This window comes from Schistocerca nitens, chromosome 4 (assembly GCF_023898315.1).
Source record: "Schistocerca nitens isolate TAMUIC-IGC-003100 chromosome 4, iqSchNite1.1, whole genome shotgun sequence".
NCBI classification, from domain to species: Eukaryota; Metazoa; Arthropoda; class Insecta; order Orthoptera; family Acrididae; genus Schistocerca; species Schistocerca nitens.
The window spans coordinates 49,181,270-49,203,722 of record NC_064617.1 but is presented as its reverse complement, the minus strand read 5'-3'; positions in this window follow the sequence as shown (position 1 = coordinate 49,203,722).

Genomic DNA, 22,453 nt, shown 5'->3' with positions numbered 1-22,453 from the left:
ACAATGAATTCACGGTGTTCTTATTTCAATTTCCAGGAGTGTATATCTTATTTATCAGTAACAGAAATATTATTACTGCGAACTGACTTTATATCATCGAACTTTTGCTGCTGACCAGACGCTTCCTTCACAGCTGACCATATGGCTTTAATTTTATCCTGTGAATTACCTATTCTATTTGCATACCACATACTTTTTGCCTTGCTAATAACATTTTTAAGCACCTTACATTACTGTTTGTAATGGGTTACTGTAGCTTGATTGTAATTACTTCTAACATTTTGATATAATTCCCGCTTTGCTCTACATGATATCCTTATCCCGCTCGTCAGCCAACCGGGCTGTCCATTACTGCTAGTACCCCGGTTAGAATGTTCTAATGGAAAGCAACTCTCAAAGAGCATGAGAAATGTGTTATGGAAAGCATTGTATTTATCATCTACATTATCGGCACTATAAACATCTTGCCACTCTTGTTCCTTGACAAGTTTTAAAAACTCTCTATTGCTGCTGGATTAACTTTCCTACGTAGTTTGTAATGAAATATGACATTGATTTGAGTACAAAAACCTTTTAGTGTTAAAATTTGTGCATCATGGTCTGAAAGGTCATTCACCCTTTTACTAACAGAATGCCCATCTAGTAATGAAGAATGAATGAAAATATAGTCTATGACTGTGCTACTGTTCCCCTGCACGCTAGATGGAAAGAACAGTTTGCATCAGATCATATGAATTTAAGAGATCTTCCAACATCCTTTTTCTACCACAATCATATACAAAATTAATATTGAAGTCACCACATATAACTACTTTCTGGTACTTCCTACAAAGTGAATCAAGAACCCTCTCTAGCTTAAGCAAAGATGCTTTGAAGTCGAAGTTGGGGGACCTATAAAAAAACAGCAATTAGAAGTTTAGTTTCACTAAATTCAACTAATGCTGCACAACTTTCAAATACCTGTTCAGTGCTGTGTCGTGATACGTCTATCGACTCAAATGAAATACTGTTTTTTACGTACAGAGCCACTCCCCCACCACGCAAGGAACTCCTTGAGAAACAGCCAGCTAATCTGTAGCCTGGTAAAGGAAGCCTCTGAATTATCAAATTATTTAAGTGGTGCTCTGATATACCAATAATTTCAGAGTTAACATCTATTAGCAGTTCACTAACTTTAGGTCTAATACCTCTTATATTTTGATGAAATATGCTAGTTCGTTCTCTACTTGGAAACATTACATCCTCTGGAGGTGAGCCCTTAGTTAGAGGCAGTTCCTTTAAGCAGGTATACCGAGCGAGGTGGCGCAGTGGTTAGACACTGGACTCGCATTCGCGAGGACGACGGTTCAATCCCGCGTCCGGCCATCCTGATTTAGGTTTTCCGTGATTTCCCTAAATCAGTCCAGGCAAATGGCGGGATGGTTCCTCTGAAAGGGCACGGCCGACTTCCTTCCCCATCCTTCCCTAATCCAATGAGCACGCAGTCTGGTCTCCTTCCCCAAACCAACCAACCAACCTATCAGCTGACTTCAGTCTAAAAAAGGTCCAGCTATAACACCAACTACTACAGGAATTTTTCCATGAGTGACACCACTACCACCACCATCACCACCACCCACTACACTGACACCTATAAGCTTAGCCAGCCTCCCCTTCCCATACCTTTTGAGGTGCAGGCCATGCCTAGTGAAACCCAAGTGGCACTATTGAGACGTGATCCATGCCCTCAGCATCAGTGCCCTCCGCAGCCACACATTAACGCGCCTAACAGCCGCATTAAGGTGAGGCCGATCATGACACTGAAACACTTGCACGAAATGCACATTAGTGCCTCCAGTTTGAGTAGCTATCTTAACCAAGTCACCACTGACATCATATTCCCCGTCCCTATCGAGACTGTTCCCTGGTCCACCCACTATCACTACCCGATCCTCCTTTGTAAAATTCTTAAATAACTCCCCTAGAACTTAGAACTACTTAAACCTAACTAACCTAAGGACATCACACACATCCATGCCAGAGGCAGGATTCGAACCTGCGACCGTAGCAGTCGCGTGGTTCCGGACTGAAGGGCCACTTGGACACCGCGGCCGGCTCAACAAGTCATTGGATATTTCCTGTAGAAAAAATGAGCCATTCTGCCACTGTAGCTCTCCATAATTGCGAAAGTGTAGCCGGTGCAGGATTTTGTGGATGAACTAACCTGTCGAATGATAAGTGTTCGACAGGGTTCGTGTCGGGCGATCTGGGTGGCCAAACCATCGCTCGAATTGTCCACAATGATCTTCAAAAAAATAGCGAACAATTATCGCTCTGTGACATGGCGCACTGTCATCCATAAAAATTACATCTTTTGTTGGGGACGTGACGTCCATGAATCGCGGCAAAGGATCTCCAAGTAGCCTAACATGATCATATCGAGTCAATAATCTGTTCAGATTGACCGGGTGACCCAGCCCATTCCATGTAAACACAGCCCAGACCGCTATGTAGCCACGAACAGCCTGCACAGTGCCTTGCTGGCAACTTAGATCCATGGCTTCACGTAATTTGTACTCGTCTGACCAGAGCACGGTTTTCCAGTGGGCTGTGGTCCAATCGATACAGACACCAGCCCAGGAGCGGCGGTGCAGGTCGTACAGTGCTGTCAGGAGAGACGCTCGTGTCGGTCGTCTGCTGCCATAACCAATTAACGCCACATTTCGCCCCACTGTCCTAATGGATATAGTCGTCATATGTCCCAGATTGATTTCTGCCGTTATTTCACGCTCTGTTCTTGTCTGTTAGCACAGACAAGTGTACCCAGACGCCGCTGATCTTGGTTGTTAGGGGAAGACCGTCGGTAGAGCGTTGTCCGTCGTGAGATGCAATTTCTGAAATATTCTCGGCACGCTCTTGACACTGTGGATCTCGGTATGCTGAATTCCCCAACTGTTTCCAAAATGGAACTGTCCCATGCGTCTACCTCTAACTACTATTCCGCGGTTCAGAGCCTTTTAATTCTCGTCGTTCGGCCATAATCACTTCGGAAACACTTTCACAAGAAGTAGATGAACGCAAATGACTGTTTCGCCAATGCATTGCCTTTTATATCTCGCGTACACGATACTACCGCTAACTGTATGTGTCTACATTGCTATCCTCAGTGTATTTCGGAGTGCAAGAGATGCGCGTTATGCCGTACGACAAACGTAGGGAACATTAAAGAAGAGTGTTTAATGAGAAAATGATGTCACATACGCTTTGACAGTTCCATTTTATAGAAATTTACAAGACACAGAGGAGCTTACTGCTTACGAGCAAAATTCGAAACATGAATTGAAACAGAACTCATATTCTTAAGCAACTGTCGTGGAGCATCACTATTTTCATTTACCTATATAATTCCATCCAAAGCTCTGCTGAAGCGAGCAGAGTTGCAACTAGATCCTAAACTCCTCCAACACAGTAGATTCAGAATGGGGCGATCTTGTGCAAAATGATTTATTTTCAGCCTACTGTTCGTGTGACCACATATGAAACTTATACGGAGCCAACTCCGGATTGTATTATGGGTGATCAAACACTTTCAATCGAGAAAGCTGAAGGAGTTCATAATTGCCCCTGCAATGCGCGGATTTTCATGGAGAAGAAAATTCATGAAGCACCGGCATCAGGGTGCAGGAAATCGGGCGAAAACTTTCAACAGGCATCTGTACTTAGCTGGAGACACTGTTTTATAGCCATCTGTACATTGTCATTGTGCGTTCAGCACTGCAAAGAATTTTGCGATCAATCGGAACGTAATCAGCTAATGGCCTTCGGATATAACTATCCTGTTACAGAAAAAATTCAACGATTTGTTTTTTCTTACGCAAAATTGCTGCAGAAATTTAAGTAATGGTAAAATTGTCGATCTATTATTCTCATAAATTTGTCCTGATCTCGAGGAAGCAAGATCTAAGGTGTTGATTTCGAGTTTTCCGGAACTTCGCCACTTGTAAAATTTTAAAATTTAATCATCTGCATAGTCACAACCTCTGTGTGTTCATGGACATATGTATCCCTTATACATATTTCCCGGCAGACGAAGAAATTACAGAGCCGAAGAAATTACAGAGCCCCTGCTTTAAAGGTTGTAGTGAACGTCGTCGAGAGAGACTCACTGTGCCGCTAATGCGCCTCCCCTGCTCCGACCTGAGTTCTGAGCACAAAACTGTTGCTGCCGCAGCCATCAGCGCCGGCTCAAAGCGGGGAGTTCGCTAAGCGAGGAGCCCTTTGAACAAGTTGGAGGGCCCACGAGGGCGCATCAGCCAACTTAGGTGGCGCCGCTCTAGGCCCGTGTTTGGCTGCGGCGCACAGAGGCTGCTTCGTTCCAGCAGCGTGAAAGCGTGGCGGGTGCCCGCAAAGTGCGAAGCCTGGTGGGACCGAAGGGAGGTGGAACGCAGCGTGAACAGAGTCGCAGATGTGGAGCAACTTGTTACGGGAGGAGAGCGAAGAGATCAGTGGAATTTTTGATCTTCATATTCTGAAAATATCCTTACTCGATACATTTTGTACCGTGAACATAGAAAGGTCACGAAGCACCTTGCGAGAACGAACGTTAAACAGTATTTTATAGTAGACGCTGCATTTCAAACAAGAAGTCTGAACCAGAGTAAAGGTAACATCGAGTGTAACTCATTAAAAGTTTGATTGATGAGCTAGTATCCAAAATACTAAAATATTCACGCTTTAATATCCTGTAAGGGTCGAGCAATTGAAACGTATATTAGTAATTGTGTTCGGGTCACTGAGTGGGGATCTGTACTGATATTCAAAACTTTTTTATGTCCGGAACATGTATTACCAGAACTTGTAGAGAATGTACCTCTGAACTATGGACAACCGATATACTTCCAGTGCGCTGCTGTGTCAGCACATATCAGTAATCATCCGAGAGCCACATTCGGGAGTAGAAGGTTAGGTGATGGTGGGCCTGTCGCCTCACCAGCCATGTCGCCCACCCTCATGCGTCTGGATTTCCTCCTCTGGGAGCACATGAAGCAACTGGTGTATGAAACCGTTGTGCAAGCAGAAGACGACTGCGTTGACGTTTATGCTCTGGAGTGTAACCTAGTGATTATATGTAACACTAGTTGCAATAACATTTTTCATTACAGCACTGTCTTACGCAGTGCCCATGTTTCTACTTTCTGTCTGAATGCAAACAGATCTGAATAAAGGAGAAAAGGTAAGGCCATCTCCCTGTGTATGTACGATACCGATGGCCCTCCCGCAGGAGAAACTGCGTTAGTGGGTTATATGCGTAAACGTCTACATCCATCTACATCTACATCCATACTCCCCAAGCCACCTGACGGTGTGTCGCGGAGGGTACCTTGAGTACCTCTATCGGTTCTCCCTTCTATTCCAGTCTCGTATTGTTCGTGGAAAGAAGGATTGTCAGTATGCTTCTGTGAGGGCTCTAATCTCTCTGATTTTATCCTCATGGTCTCTTCGCGAGATATACGTAGGAGGGAGCAATATACTGCTTCGGTGAAGGTATGTTCTCGAAACTTTAACAAAAGCCCGTACCGAGCTACTGAGCGTCTCTCCTGCAGAGTCTTCCACTGGAGTTTATTTATCATCTCCGTCACGATTTTGCGATTACTAAATGATCCTGTAAGGAAGCGCGCTGCTCTCCGTTGGATCTTGTTTCTATCAACCGTATCTGGTACGGATCCCACACTGCTGAGCAGCGTTCAAGCAGTGGGCGAACAAGCGTACTGTACCATTAAGTTTCGGGAATGCAGCCGCATGTATTCTGCTTCTTCTTCTAATATTTCGGCTGTATACCTTTCAGCCATCTTCAGAGAGAGCCGTACGACTGACGCTCCAGCGCTCGCTCCATCCTTTTAAACTCGCGGACCGCGCCACTGCGCATGCGGCCACAGATAAACAAGGCGCCAGTGATGTTGATTGGCGGCAAAGACGTACAATATGCATGAGTTACGTCTGTGACTGCGCATTCGATCCATGCTGGGAGGTCGATATATTACTGGGAGCTGAACTGTAGCGACGTCTTTGTAAGTTCAATATTGAAAGTGCCGGATTCCATGATTTATCTAATGTGAAACCGCTGTCTCTATTAATTAAATTCTTTGTCAAGCGGATTTCAATGGCCTCTTTTACTACGGAGTCCCAGAAAGATGAAACAGAAGCCAGAATTTCGACATTTTCATATACCATAGAGTGACCAGAATCAATACAATGCTCTGCCACAGCCGATTTACTGGGTTGTAAGAGCCGAGTGTACCTGCGATGTTCCGTACACCTCTCTTGGACTGTACGATTCGTTTGTCCGATGTATGAAAGGCCACATTCACATGGTATCTTGTAAACTCCAGGCTTGCGGAGTAGTAAGTCATCTTTAACGGAACCCAGGAGTGCAGCCGTCTTCGCCGGTGGACGAAAAATCACTTTTACTTTATGTTTAGTGAGGATCCGTCCTATTTTGGATGAAAGGCTTCCCACATACGGCAGGAAAGCCATGGATTTAAATGTTTCCTCATCTTCTGCATTCCTTATGGACACCTTAGGTTTTATTTGTAGTGCCTTACGTATCTGTTGTGGAGAATACCCGTTGTCCTCAAAAACTCTCTTCAGATGTAAAAGTTCGTCTTTTAAACTACTTTCATCAGATATGACGTGTGCTCGGTGTACCAAAGTTCTTAGAACACTACTCGTCTGCGAAGGATGGTGACAGCTATTTGCATGTAAATATAAGTCCGTATGGGTCGGTTTCCGATATACTGCATGACCCAGAGTGCCATCTTCTTTGCGCCGAACCAAGACATCCAAAAATGGAAGACATCCCTCCTTTTCCACTTCCATTGTGAACTGAATTTGTCCATGGATAGAATTCAGATGGTTTAAGAAGTCCTGCAATTTGTCCTCGCCATGGGGCCACACTACAAAGGTATCGTCAACGTACCTCCAAAAAACTGTAGGCTTCAAACTAGCAGACTCCAGGGCCTTCTCCTCGAAGTCCTCCATAAGTAAATTGGCCACCAAGGGTGACAAAGGACTACCCATGGCAACACCGTCAGTCTGTTCAAAAAAGTCGTTATTAAATAAAAAGTATGTGGAGGTCATCACATGGTGAAACAAAGCTAAAATCTCCTTATCAAAACTTTTTCCAATGAGATCTAAAGATTCAGAAAGAGGTACCTTAGTAAATAGCGACACTACATCAAAGCTGACTAATAGATCAGAGGTGTTCAGTTTCAAAGATTTTTATTTGCCAATGAAATCTGCAGAGTTCCTTATATGATGATCACATTTTCCCACAAGCGGCCTCAATAGTGACGCCAAGTGCTTGGCACAATCATAGTTGGGAGAACCAATATTGCTCACGATAGGACGTAGAGGAACGTCTTTCTTATGGATCTTTGGGAGTCCATAAAGCCTTGGAGGCACTGCACCACTTGGTTTCAGTCTTCGTATGACTTCCGGTGGAAATGGGGAGGCATTCAAAAGCGACTCCGTCTTCCTTACCACCTTGTTGGTGGGGTCCTTACTGATCTTCCGGTACATACTATCATTCAATAAGCTGTATATCTTATCATGATAGTCGTCACGTGACATTAAGACAGTGGCATTACCTTTATCAGCAGGCAGAACCACCGTTTCGGTATCTTGGCGGAGCATACGTAGTGCAGTCCTCTCTGCCACAGATATATTGCTTCTTTGTGGGCGAGCCTTCATAACAGCTCGACACGTTTCGCGTCTTATTTCATCTGCAGAATCCGTAGAAAGTGGTCGGACAGCTTCTTCAACGGCACTGATGAATGCAGGTATAGGCAAAACCTTTGGCGTGGGTGCAAAATTCAGTCCTTTGCTTAAGACCATCATCGTAGCATCGTCCAAATCTCTATCCGTCATATTAATGACGGAGCGTCGAATGATACTTTCTTGCTGTGGAGATGGCTCAAGTCGGCTGAACTTTGCAGTCTGTCTTGATGTCGCTACCTCACGAACCCAGTCAGATTTGGCCCATGTTGTACCATCTATCCAGTTCCAAGAGTTGCTGGGTAACTCCACAGACATCTTCAGGTGCAGACGATAAAGTTCTTGAGAAACAAGATCCAGCTTCCTTCGTGTAAATCGGATCCTCTCCTTAACGATAGCAGAGCCAGCTTTAATTAAAATCTTATTCATGGAAGTCGATTTTATAAAATGTACTAACCTGGCAAACTTCGGAATAATGCCATGGTCACGGCACCTCAGTAAAAAACTTAAAAAGCTCAATAATCTCGCTCTCAAATGTCGTAGCTTGTCCAATCGTCGAACACATAAAACCATCTCCTCCCCGAAGAGGTACTTGATGTGAGTCTTCAGGTTTTCGCGGCGCAATGACTGCTCCATTAAGTTTCGGGAATGCAGCCGCATGTATTCTGCTTCTTCTTCTAATATTTCGGCTGTATACCTTTCAGCCATCTTCAGAGAGAGCCGTACGACTGACGCTCCAGCGCTCGCTCCATCCTTTTAAACTCGCGGACCGCGCCACTGCGCATGCGGCCACAGATAAACAAGGCGCCAGTGATGTTGATTGGCGGCAAAGACGTACAATATGCATGAGTTACGTCTGTGACACCGACTTGAGCCATCTCCACAGCAAGAAAGTATCATTCGACGCTCCGTCATTAATATGACGGATAGAGATTTGGACGATGCTACGATGATGGTCTTAAGCAAAGGACTGAATTTTGCACCCACGCCAAAGGTTTTGCCTATACCTGCATTCATCAGTGCCGTTGAAGAAGCTGTCCGACCACTTTCTACGGATTCTGCAGATGAAATAAGACGCGAAACGTGTCGAGCTGTTATGAAGGCTCGCCCACAAAGAAGCAATATATCTGTGGCAGAGAGGACTGCACTACGTATGCTCCGCCAAGATACCGAAACGGTGGTTCTGCCTGCTGATAAAGGTAATGCCACTGTCTTAATGTCACGTGACGACTATCATGATAAGATATACAGCTTATTGAATGATAGTATGTACCGGAAGATCAGTAAGGACCCCACCAACAAGGTGGTAAGGAAGACGGAGTCGCTTTTGAATGCCTCCCCATTTCCACCGGAAGTCATACGAAGACTGAAACCAAGTGGTGCAGTGCCTCCAAGGCTTTATGGACTCCCAAAGATCCATAAGAAAGACGTTCCTCTACGTCCTATCGTGAGCAATATTGGTTCTCCCAACTATGATTGTGCCAAGCACTTGGCGTCACTATTGAGGCCGCTTGTGGGAAAATGTGATCATCATATAAGGAACTCTGCAGATTTCATTGGCAAATAAAAATCTTTGAAACTGAACACCTCTGATCTATTAGTCAGCTTTGATGTAGTGTCGCTATTTACTAAGGTACCTCTTTCTGAATCTTTAGATCTCATTGGAAAAAGTTTTGATAAGGAGATTTTAGCTTTGTTTCACCATGTGATGACCTCCACATACTTTTTATTTAATAACGACTTTTTTGAACAGACTGACGGTGTTGCCATGGGTAGTCCTTTGTCACCCTTGGTGGCCAATTTACTTATGGAGGACTTCGAGGAGAAGGCCCTGGAGTCTGCTAGTTTGAAGCCTACAGTTTTTTGGAGGTACGTTGACGATATCTTTGTAGTGTGGCCCCATGGCGAGGACAAATTGCAGGACTTCTTAAACCATCTGAATTCTATCCATGGACAAATTCAGTTCACAATGGAAGTGGAAAAGGAGGGATGTCTTCCATTTTTGGATGTCTTGGTTCGGCGCAAAGAAGATGGCACTCTGGGTCATGCAGTATATCGGAAACCGACCCATACGGACTTATATTTACATGCAAATAGCTGTCACCATCCTTCGCAGACGAGTAGTGTTCTAAGAACTTTGGTACACCGAGCACACGTCATATCTGATGAAAGTAGTTTAAAAGACGAACTTTTACATCTGAAGAGAGTTTTTGAGGACAACGGGTATTCTCCACAACAGATACGTAAGGCACTACAAATAAAACCTAAGGTGTCCATAAGGAATGCAGAAGATGAGGAAACATTTAAATCCATGGCTTTCCTGCCGTATGTGGGAAGCCTTTCATCCAAAATAGGACGGATCCTCACTAAACATAAAGTAAAAGTGATTTTTCGTCCACCGGCGAAGACGGCTGCACTCCTGGGTTCCGTTAAAGATGACTTACTACTCCGCAAGCCTGGAGTTTACAAGATACCATGTGAATGTGGCCTTTCATACATTGGACAAACGAATCGTACAGTCCAAGAGAGGTGTACGGAACATCGCAGGTACACTCGGCTCTTACAACCCAGTAAATCGGCTGTGGCAGAGCATTGTATTGATTCTGGTCACTCTATGGTATATGAAAATGTCGAAATTCTGGCTTCTGTTTCATCTTTCTGGGACTCCGTAGTAAAAGAGGCCATTGAAATTCGCTTGACAAAGAATTTAATTAATAGAGACAGCGGTTTCACATTAGATAAATCATGGAATCCGGCACTTTCAATATTGAACTTACAAAGACGTCGCTACAGTTCAGCTCCCAGAAATATATCGACCTCCCAGCATGGATCGAATGCGCAGTCACAGACGTAACTCATGCATATTGTACGTCTTTGCCGCCAATCAACATCACTGGCGCCTTGTTTAACTGTGGCCGCATGCGCAGTGGCGCGGTCCGCGAGTTTAAAAGTATGGAGCGAGCGCTGGAGCGTCAGTCGTACGGCTCTCTCTGAAGATGGCTGAAAGGTATACAGCCGAAATATTAGAAGAAGAAGCAGAATACATGCGGCTGCATTCCCGAAACTTAATGGAGCAGTCATTGCGCCGCGAAAACCTGAAGACTCACAACAAGCGTACTGTAACCTACTTCCTTTGTTTTCGGATACTCCATACTAAAGTATGGAGTAGCCTTCCCAGTAGCTTCACCAACAACAGTCTGATGGATGTGACCTTTTAACACTAACTAAAATGAAATTCTTATACTGGTTTGCGAGCGATTTAAACGTTCGGGCAACGACAGCCGCTAGTTTTCATGAGAATATGCAGCTTTGCTGCTTCACCTAATGATGATCGCATCCTTCTAAGCAAAATATTCTGGAGATGAAATAGCTCTCCATTTGGATCTCCGGTAGGGTGGGTGTCGTCATAAAAAAGGAAACAAAAGGTCAGTATATAGAATGCTAAATCTCTTAACAGGATAGGTGACAGAACTATTAAGGAATAAAGGATAAATGGGTATAGCAGATACTAGTGAAGTGGGGTTTGCAGTAAGAACAGGTTTCTGCTCCTGTGACTACAGAGTTATCGACGCAAAGTGAAGGAGAAACTATGACAATGTGTCAGAAATTAGAAATGAAAGTGAGCTCTTAAAAATGGAGTTATCAAGAGAGACACAAAACAAACAACCACCACAATAATACAAATTTATATGCCTCCTAGCTCCGCACTTAATGAATGGACTGAGATAAAATACATTAATCACTTTGCTAAGCAATGCGTTGTGAATGTCCGGAATTCGACAGAAAGTAAAGGAAGTCGAGTAAAAATACCAGGAGAGCATGGACTGACTGAAAAGAATGAAAAGGGAAGCCGCTTGGTTGAACTTAACACGTAGTACTATTTAATCATTCGATTCAGTTTAGGACACATGAAAGACAATTGTTTACATGGAAGAGAACTCAGATACCGGAAGATTTAGGCTAAATTATAATTGTAATAATGGCACAGAGATTTATGAACCATATTTCGAAGCAGGAAACATTTCTAGGGGCAGATGAGATCTCTGACCCTAATATACAGGTACTGAATTGCAGAATAAAGGCGAAGAAATTGCAGAAGGTTGAGAAATTATGATGGTACCAGGCTTAATAGCAAAATCCAGTGACTGTTGAGAGTTTTGACGCTACTTTTAGGCAACGATCTATTGAAATTCGGAGAAATAATTCAATACAAATAGAATTGGTAACATTGAAACATAAAATACACTGACAAAAAGATCTTATTCAAAAATAAATAACATACGGTAATGAAATTTCGGGAATACATTTGTCTGGGTAACATACTTAAGTGATTAACATTGCAAGATCACAGGTTAATGTGAGCGTGAGATAAGCCATTGCAAACGTGAAACGCTGGTACATTAATATCCGGTATAACCGGCAAAATGTTGTGAAGTCCCACACGTGCTCGATTAACGACGGATCTGGTGATCGATGAAGCCAAGGCTACGTTTAGACAGTCTGCAGAGCATGTTGGGTCACGACAGCGGTATTGGGCGACTGTTGTCCTTTTGGGAAACACTGCCTAGAATGCTGTTCATGAACGGCACCACACCACGTGCGGTCACCAGAGTGACGAACAAATTTGCCGTCAGAGTGCGTGGCGTAACCACGAGGGTGCTGCTGCTGTCATCCGACATCGCATACCAGACCATAAGTCCGGGTGTAGGTTCAGTGTGTCAAGCATGCAGACAGGTTGGCTGCAGGCCCTCAGCTGGCCTCCTCCTAACCAACAAATGGCCGTCACTGGCACAGAGCCAGAACCAAATTTCATCAGAAAAAACAACAGACTTGATCCCAGCCCTCCAATGTGCTCTCACTTGACGCCACGCAAGTCGCAAAGGGCGGTGGTTTGGCATCAATGGAATGCACGTGGCATGGTGACTGTCTCGGAACTAATCAACTTGTAACAAGTGATTGTGTCACTGTGGTTCCGACTGCTGCACGATGCTCCAGAGCCGCACGCCGAACACGATGGTCTTCCCTCTCCGTCGCCGGCCTTCTTGTGACCGTACATTCTTGTTACCACGACTGCCAGCAGTCATGCGTAGTGGCTACGTTCCTGCCAAGTCTTTTGGTAATACAGCAGAAGAGGCATGCAGCTCCACGTAGCCTTCTCTAAACTCGATGAGATGTTGGTAACTGCCTCTTTGTCACATTCAAGGCGTTCTTGATTGACCAAGTCACAACGTCCAATTTCGAAGGTGACTAACGCCCACGACCGTTACAGCTTGTATTTAAAGCAAACCTGATTAGCGTCCACATAGTGGGCAACCAGCGCCACTCTTACGTGACTGCGCGAAAATTTAATGGACATCATCTTTCAAATAACCAACACGCCTGAAAATTTTCGTTTACGTCGCACAACTCCATCATTGTTTTGTGATTTTTCCGTCTTGATATTAAAGGCAGGAGATGATTAAATATACCGAGTCTATATACTTGAAAAAGGCGTGACATAGTGATATTAACCAGAAAAAGGCGTTACAGACGAAAAAAAATGGGACTCAGAGAAGGTCTAAAACTCCTACGCAGGAATGACTAGAGGAGATTGGGCAAGATGTAGCAGTGTGCATGACTATGGGAGCAATAGGTGCCCCGTATAGGAAAGTTACAGATTCGTTTGGAGAAGAGAGATGCACCTGCGTAAGCACCAAGAGCACTGATGGACTGTTGTACCTCGAGATATGTAGAAGAGGAAACGAACTCTCTGTTATAGAACGAGAAGCTGAAGTTCATTAAATGAAATGGGAAATACCCGGATCGAAACATAGCACCTGGAGCAGACGACTTTCACTCAGCATTATAAAAATAGAAACAGGGGATAGACGACTTTCCCTCAGCATTATTGCGAACCATGGGAGACGGTGCAGTTGTAACGTTGTGTTACCAAGTATCCAAGATAATGAAATACCAGAACATCAGATTAGGAGAAGAATTTAATCTCAGTTTCAAAGAATGCATGTGCTGGGCGGTATGAATATCAGAGAACATGAAGTTTAATAAGTCGTGATCCGCTTAATATTGAAATGTATTATTTATAGAAGAATGGAGAGACTGTTTGAAGCCGATCTCAGGGAAGACTTACAGCGTTTATAGATTTACAGAGCGCTTTTGTGCATGCTCACTTTGAAATTATGAAGGTATCAGGAATTACATACAGCGATAGGTTAGCCATAACTTCCACAGGAACAAGTTCTACGAATCTAAGAGAAGTGCTGTTGTAAGAGTCGAAGGGCATGAAAGTAAAGTGGCAGTTGAGAGGGAAGTTGGCAAGGCTGTAGCCTCTTCCCAATGTTATTCCGTCCGTACATTATCGAACAATAGAGGAAACCAAGGATAAATGAGAGTAGAACTTTAAGATTTACCAATGACGTTCTAATTCTGATAGAATCGGCAAAGAACTTGGAAGGTAAGTCTGAAGAAAGCTGTAAAAGGAACATAAAGAAATAAAAAGAAGGTTAAACATGAACATCACGGAAAGAAAAAACAAAGTTAATGTAAGGTAATAAAATTATTCGAACGGTGCTGAATCAACTGCATTAGAAAATAAGACACTCAAAGATAGATGAGTTTTGTTATTTGAAAAGCAGTATGATTCACGCCAGGTGTAGCAAAAAAAATGGCTCTGAGCACTATGGGACTCAACTGCTGTGGTTATCCGTCCCCTAGAACTTAGAACTACTTAAACCTAACTAACCTAAGGACATCACACACATCCATGCCCGAGGCAGGATTCGATCCTGCGACCGTAGCAGTCGCACGGTTCCGGACTGCGCGTCTAGAACCGCGAGACCACCGCGGCCGGCCCAGGTGAAGCAGAGAGGATATGAAATGCAGTCTGACAACAGCAAGTAAAGAATATCTACAGAGGAGAGATATGTTTACATAAAATATAAATGTAGGTGTTAGTAAATGTTTTCTCAAGATGTCTGTCTGGAGTGTAACGTTACACGATGGCGAAACGCGGTGGACAAGCCGTTCAGGCCTGAAGAGAACAGACGCATTTGAAATGTGGCACAACGGAATAATGCTGAAGATTAAACATATATACCAGTAATTAAGGCAAACGTCAATCATCGAATTGCGAGAAGAAACACTTATGGCTCAACTTCAGAGAGGAAAGCCATTGGTGTGGGCTTAGCAATGGGAAGTCATCTCATTGGAATCATTGCAGAAGTTTTCATTAACTACCTTGAAAATAAACTTCTCAACAAGACATCATGAACTGAAATAGATGCACTTTCAGAACGCATAACTAAATACAAAACCAGACAGACGGACATGGGTAATCACCACAGCATAGAAAAACTTAAGTATTTATCGATACCATATTTAGGAGTCATCTGAGACAAAATATTCGAGTTGTTTAAAAATAAAGACATCAAGATCACTTTTGAAACTAACAACAGCTTAAGAAATGAACTAGTCCATGACATCTTACAACATACAGATAGACTGAGCAAACCAGAAATTTATAAAAACACATGTAGTCACTGTAACAAATGCTATATAGCCCAAACACGAACAACTTCAAAACCCCTCTTAAGAACACATTGACTGTTTCAGACTGGATGAAAATAATTAATTCAGCTATGGCAAAACATACAAATGAAACAGGGCACAATGTGGCTATAGATAAAGACATCAAAGTACAGCATACTTTGAAAACTTCTGGAAAATGGACGTCTTGGAAGAAGTGGAAATATTCATCCACGGCCTTAAATCGAAGAAGATCCTAAATGAAGTGACAAAGTTCAAAAATCACTCCCTTACGAATTTCAACTCAGTGTTCTTAAAATATTAAACACATGACATTAATCATACATTGTGTCCCATTTATCTTGACCATCCTAAATCACTAGAATGAGAATTTCACTCTGCAGCGGAATGTGCGCTGATATGAAACTTCCTGACAGATTAAAACTGTGTACCGGTCAGAGACTCGAACTCGGGACTTTTGCCTTCCGCGGGCAAGTGCTCTACCAACTGAGCTACCCAAGCACGACTCGCCACCCGTCCTCACAGCTTCAATTCTGCCAGTACCTCGCCATCTACCTTCCAAACTTCACAGAAGCTCTTCTGCGAACCTTGCAGAACGAGCACTCCTGGAAGAAAGGATATTGCGGAGGTTCCGAGTTCGAGTCTCGGTCCGTCACACAGTTTTAATCTGTCAGGAAGTTTCATCCTAAATAACTGTTTGTCCACATGCAAATTAATAAATGTTTCAAGCGAAGGTTGTTTAGCCGTCAGGGGGACATCAGTCAGCATTATTTTTTTCGTTGTAGCATTGTTTTTTTTACAAAGACATGAACAGCGGTGTGACTTTTTTAAGTGACACTGTATATATTATATTCGGTAATTCATTTCCTCTCCTAAAGACTTATTCAAAAATGTATCACATTGTACCATTCACTGAAACACAACGTTATTAATTACATAACACAACACTGACGTTGACGCTCACATCGCTTAGTGCAGATACTCGGGGTAATCGAACACATCCACTTGCTGACGCTGACAGAGGATAAACTTAAACGTAAGTAGAATGCGACCTCGTCATCCCATGAGTTGTGTGAGTAGAATGTACACTAACAACGACAAGGTAGTAATGCTACTCATCTATGATGAATGTAAGTTAGCAGAACAGTAATTGCAATACTTTTTTCTTATGTACGGGTACATTTAGTACAGTAGTTTAGTCCTTTAATTACTACAGTGTAGAATAGGTATACAGTAAAGGCTGTCCTTCCTACAAACTGCATCGACGACACACTTCTTTTATTGTTATTGTTATTGAAGGTAGGATAAATGCTACGCAGACAGCGGAACTGTACAGAGAGCGATATCCTGACAAGAACCCACCTTCCCGACAGATGTTTTCTCGTCTTGTTGCGACGCTTCAGGAAACGGGAAGTTTCAACCCACGACAAGGCAGCCGTCGTAGGACTCGCACAGACGAAGTTGCCGAAGTTACTGTTCTCGCTTCCGTTGCAAAGAATCACATGTGAGCACACGACAGCTTGAACACGAGACTTGGATTCTTAAATCAGTGTACATCTTATTGTTACATGTCGCCGGTTCCATCCTTACCATGTACACCTACATCAAGAATGGCATGGAAATGATTTCCAGAATCGTGTACAGTTCTGTCAGTGGGCACAGCCGCAAATCCTTGCCAACCCGATCTTCTACTCCAATGTTCTATTTACCGATGAATTTTCGTTCTCAAAGGAAGCACCATGCATTATTGGTCTAGCGACAACCCACGATGGTTTGGACAGGTGGAACATCAGCGTCAATGGAGACTTAACGTCTTGGTACTACAATTATTGACCGTTATTGCTTCAATGGTAGTCTAAACGGCACAGCGTATGCCAACTTCTTCAAACGAATTCTTCCTTCTCTTCTGGATGAAGTGCCCCTAAGAACCAGAATGCTTATGTGGTATGAACACGATGGATGTCCAGCACATAACGCCTTGCATGCACGTCGTGTTCTGAACCGAAGGTACCCTGCCAGATGGATTGGTCGAGGAGGAACAGTTACTTGGCCTGCTAGGTCCCCTGATTTACATTCTCTGGAGTTCTTTTCTTTTGGGATGCATTAAAGACGTTGTCTATCGAGATATCCCAACACCTCCAGAGGACATGCAGGAACGTATTGTGCTTGTTTGTAATTCTCCTCAGCAGGCAACACAGGAAGCAGTAAAGAATTCTTTCATTCAACGAGTCCACCAGTGTATCGGTGTCCAGGGCCACCACTTTGAGCACCTTTGAACTATTTCTGGACATTGGTACAGGAGAGTGAAAGTCAATTTTGTGTTATGTTTATACTTTGTTTTCATTTGTTTTCTGACAATTCCAGAAAGTGGACGAGTTTGCGATCGCGGCTTCAATGTTGTGTTATGTAATTAATAACGTAGTGTTTCAGTGAACGGTACACTGTGATACATTATTGAAAGGTCTCTAGGAGAGGAAATGAATTACAGAATAAAAAATACAGGGTGCCATTTAAGAAAGTCATACCGCTGTTCATTTGGTTTATAAAGTTGTAACAGTCAGTCATTTCGTAATATATTACACCAACTAACATCAGTGATTCGACAGCAAGACAACACCAGGATCAACATACTGACAGTCAAAGCTAAAGTAGCCTTGCTTTGACCGCCATCTTTTGCTTTACGCTGATGATTTGTTTTGTATATCATGCTTTAATGACACCGTCGTGAAGTCTTAAGAATGGTGAAGTCCAGAAGTGCCATGAAAATAGCTATGTCAACACATCACAAGAAAACTGTCATGCCACAAGAGCAAAGTGAATGACTGAATTATGTGATCAGAACACCAATACACAAAGTGACCTCACCTCTGACTAGATTATCGTTCTCTCTCTTCACAGGACGATCACAGAATTCATACAAAGATGCTTTAATATATGTATAAACATATGTTACATGTTTTTGTAATGCCATTATGGCCTGATGGTTAGGTATCGCCTTCAAACATGTCACTAAATAAAGATTTTATTTAGGTATTTGTAACTGGTAATTTTTTCATACTTTTCAAACAGTCGCGGTCCATTAATGGTCAGTATGGCTTCAAATTAAAAGATTGGTTAAAAGCAAAAATTCTGAGGCTTCAAAAAATCACCAGTGAGGTTTTGATGGAAATGCTGGGACTACAAAAAATTGTACATGGAGACCAATGTTTCATTGCAGAAAGTAAATTCAAGTGAATGCGGGTGTCAGTATTTGTACAGAGATGAAGATGCTTGCTCATGATGAGCGTGGAGAGTTGCGTCAAGCATGACCTACCTCTGTCTGTTCAGAATAACCTTCACTTCATACTTATTCTTCGTTTGAAGATATTGAATTATCCCTTTGGTCAGTAAAAGCAAACGAAAATCTCTCTTCCTAAACGGCTAGTCATCCAAACCCAGGTGCAAGTTGGCTACCCAGCGGCTTCATTTTAAGTATTTCAGATAATTATTGTCGGAATTTAAAATTTTAAAATGCTGTCTTAATTTACTCAATAAGAATTGAAACAAATTAAATCAGCTATTTAAGCTAGAAACTGCGTATGTGTCTTCAGACAGCGTAAGTCATGGCGCGAAAATTATCCATACTATCCTCAACCAATATTTAAGAATAAAGATAACTAGTGACTCAAATTTTACACATGATTTAAAACCTTTTCTAAATTATGTTCACTTGTTTCACATGCTTAATGTCAAATATGCAACACACTGTCAACACATGTAAGGAAGCGTCTGACCTGTTTTATACAATGTGAGCCAGCTGCACCTACCAAACCGTTTTATGCAATCAGCACTGCGGCCATATCACGAACGTTATCCATACTCACGACAGACACGTTATCAACGTTAGTTCCCAGTTAGACGTTTGCAGACGGTTAGCGAACGGTGTCCTACTCTAAAAAGTACAAGTGAGAAATGATCATGAGTAACAGTGTTTTTGGGAAAGATATCCACATCGAGGTATATCAACAACAATTGTCGGCAGCTGAGGTTTTCAGTTATTCATCATTTATCCTGTTTGTGTTGTTGTGCTCTTCAGTCCAGGGACAGGTTTGATGCAGCTCTCTATGTTACTTTATCCTGTGCAAGCCTCTTCATCTCTTAATAACTACTGCTACTAACATCCTTCTGAATCTGCTTAATGTATTCATCTCTGTCTCGCTCCACAATTTTTACGCTCCACGCTTCCCTCCAGTAGTAAATTGGTGATTCCTTGATGCCTCAGAAAATGTCCTACCAACTGATCCCTTCTTCTAGGCAAGTTGTGCCACAAATTTCTCTTCTCCCTAATTCTGTTCGGTACCTCCCCATTAGTTATGTGATTTACACACCTAATCCTCATCATTCTTCTGTAGCACCACATTTCAAAAGTTCTTTTCTCTTATTGTCCACACTATTTATCGTCCGTGTTTCATTTCCATACATTGCTACACTCCACCCAAATACTTTCAGAAACGACTTCCTGACATTTAAACCTATATTCGATGTTAACAAATTTCTCTTCTTCAGAAACGCTTTCCTTGCCATTGCCAGCCTACATTTTATATCCTCTCTACTTCGAACATAGTGTCTCATTTCCTAATATAACTCCTTCAGCTTCACTTCATTTAATTCGTCTACATTCCATTATCCTCGTTTTGCTTTCGTTAATGTTCATCTTATATCCTCCATTCAAGACAGTGTCCATTCCGCACAGCTGCTCTTCCAGGTCCTTTGCTGATAGAATTACAATGTCGTCGGTGAACCTCAAAGTTTTAATTTCTTCTCCATGGATTTTAATTCCTGCTCCGAATTTTTCTTTTGTTTTCTTTTGTGCTTGCTCAGTATACAGATTGAATAACATCGGGGATAGGCTACAACCCTGTCTAACTCCCTTTCCTACCACTGCTTCCCTTTCATGCCCTTCGGCTTCTATAGCTGCCATCTGGTTTCTGTACAAATTGTAAACAGCCTTTCCCTCCCTGTATTTTACCCCTGCCACCTGCAGAATTTGAAAGAGAGTATTCCAGTCAACATTGTCAAAAGCTTTCTCTAAGTCTACAAATGCAAGAAACGTAGGTTTGCCTTTCCTTAATCTATCTTCTACGATAAGTCGTAGGGTCAGTATAGCCTCACGTGTTCCAACATTTCTACGGAATCCAAACTGATTTTTGCCGAGCTTGGCTTCTACAAGTTTTCCCATTCGTCTGTAAAGAATTCGTGATAGTATTATGCAACCGTGACTTACTAAACTGATAGTTCATTATTTTTGAAACATGTCAGCACCTGCTTTCTTTGGGATTGGAATTACTATATTCTTCTTGAAGTCTGAGGGTATTTCGACTGTCTCATACATCTTGCTCACCAGATGGTATAGAGTTTTATCAGGGCTGGCTCTCGTAAGGGAATCTGTAGTTATAATGGGATTTTGTCTACTCCCGAGGCCTAGTTTCGACTTAGATCTTTCCGTTCTCTGTCTTCACGCAGTATCATATCTTCCATTTCATCTTCATCTACGTCCTCTTCCATTCCCATAATATTTTCCTCAAGTACACCGCCCTTGTATACATCCTCTATATACAGCTTCCAACTTTCTGTTTTCCCTACTTTGCTTAGGACTGGTTTTTCGTCTGTTGTCTCGATGTTCATACAGGTTGTTCTCTTCTCCAAAGGTCTCTCTAATTTTCGTGTAGGCACTATCTGTCTTACCCCTAGTGATATATGCTTCTACATACTTACATTTGTCCTGTACCCATCCCTGCTTAACCAGTTCTGATACGTTTGTATTTCTTTTCACCTGATTTATTTGCTGCATTTTTATATTTTCTTCTTTCGTCAGTTGAATTCAGTATCTCTGATGTTACCTAAAGATTTCTACTAGCTCTCGTCTTTTTTCTACTTGATACTCGGCTGCCTTCACGTCTTCTCTCAACACTACTTATTCTCCTTCGACTTTTCCCTGTTCTTGTCTATCGTTCCTAATGCTCTCTCTGAAACTCTCCCCAGCCTCTGGTTCTTTCAGTTTATTCAGATCCCATCTTATTAAATTCCTACCCTTTTGCAGTCTCTTCAGTTTTTATCTACATTTCATAGCCAGTAAGTTGTGTCAGAGTCCACATCTACCCTGGATATGTCTTAGAATTTAAAACCTCGTTCCTAAATCTCTGTTTTACCATTATACAGCGTGAGTCACTAGCTATTGCAACCAAAAACAACTCCGAAAGTATGATAGGAGTTACAAACTTTGTGTGACAAAAGTTGCTTCGGAGAACAGGGGCCATAATATGTCGTTCGTTTTCTGTTGCTAGGTGGGGTCGCGTCACATATATTAAAGCCAACTATTTTTAATGGGATTCCATAGTTTCGTACTTATTTTCTGATAGCGTCCATCGAGATGAATCCAATGATGTGTAACAGTAAGGTCTTTGAAGGGCAACGAAGGTCACAAAGGTGGTATGAACGTCCATTTACAGAAGGTGTTCGAAGTGATGACCATCGGTATCAATGCAGTGCTGCAATCTCCTTATCACTGATTGAGTGACAGACCTCTCGCATATGTTCAAGTCCAGTTGGAACGTCTTTATGAACAATATCTTTAACGAATTCGCACAAGGAGAAACCCAGAGCGTCAAATCTGGAGATCGAGCCGGCCACGACATATCTCCTCCGCGTCCAATCCAACGATTTGGGAATTGTCTCTGTAACTCATTTCTACCCATCAGCGAAAAATGTGCCGGACACCCATCGTGTTGATACTACATTCTCTTCCTTGTTCCTAAAGGTATTTCTTCCAGTAACAGACCAAATGTGTCTTGGAGGAATGTGGTCCACTTCCTACCATTAAGATTTCCTTCGATGGAATAGGGGCCTATAATTCTGTCCTCTAGAATCCCACACCATACATTCACCGAACACGGTTTTTGGCTGTCGCAGCCAACATGGATTTTCAGTTGCTTAATAATGCATGTTATGCAAATTAACATTTCCATGGATCGTGAATGTAGTCCAGTCAGTAAACAAAATCAAATTATTAAATGTGTCATTCCTCTGAATCTGAAGTTGAGCGCATCGGCAGAATTCAATGCGACGCAAATAATCCGTACCAGTTAATTCTTGGAGGAGACTGATATGGTAATGGTGATAT